The sequence below is a fragment of the Mustela erminea genome, chromosome 18, assembly GCF_009829155.1.
Source record: "Mustela erminea isolate mMusErm1 chromosome 18, mMusErm1.Pri, whole genome shotgun sequence".
Taxonomy (NCBI): domain Eukaryota; kingdom Metazoa; phylum Chordata; class Mammalia; order Carnivora; family Mustelidae; genus Mustela; species Mustela erminea.
The window spans coordinates 38,364,151-38,364,953 of record NC_045631.1 but is presented as its reverse complement, the minus strand read 5'-3'; positions in this window follow the sequence as shown (position 1 = coordinate 38,364,953).

The following is an 803-nucleotide window of genomic DNA, read 5'->3' as shown; positions in this document are numbered from 1 at the left end:
TAATGAGGATTCACTTTTTCTCGGGCAAATAGGAGTAGCAGGGATGGTTCGACAAGCCTGCAACTTTGATTTCTCTGTAGGTGGAGAGAGAAAGGACAAGAATGTAGAAAACCAGACGAGGAAAACAGGAGAAGCAGAGGCTACTGGGAAGATCCTTAAGGGAGAACGAGCCAGCTTTTGAAGGCTGAACTGGCTGTAACCGTTCAAAAATAAACAATAAAGCTTGGGTTGTAGCAACGAGTAAGGACCAACAGTCAGTCAAGGGCGGGACACTGACGTTCTTCTAGCTTCTGGACATCCAACACCTGCTGCACCATTCCTTTCACAGAAGGCCCCAGAAGGAATCTAGAGCTTCCTAAGGGCAGAAACTGCAGTTCTGCCTCCCACCCTTCCTCTGGTGCTCTTGCCCATCCTTGGGGACGGGTGCCCTAATGAATGAGATGGGGGCATCTATATGCAAAAGAGAAGGCCAAGGAGGGTTTCAGGAAGCAGGAACAGCAGGGAAGAAACAAGAGGGAAGGCGCTGACGCTGACGAGGGAGACAGGGAAGGAGAAGTGAAATGGAGGTGGAGGAAGCTGGGTCTGGCAGAGATGGGAAGTCTGCAAGAAAGTATTAAAAGGATGCAGTCATTTAGTCGGTCAACAAACATCTACTGCACCCCTACCCTACAGCAAGCAGTGTGCTGCAGGGTGGGGTGAGGTGTGGGGTGAACAAGACAAACGTAGGGCTTTAAGGACTGGCAAAAATGAGAAAGGAAGAGAAAAAGAAGAGGCTGAGAGTAGCTGGAAACAAGAAAGGAAAC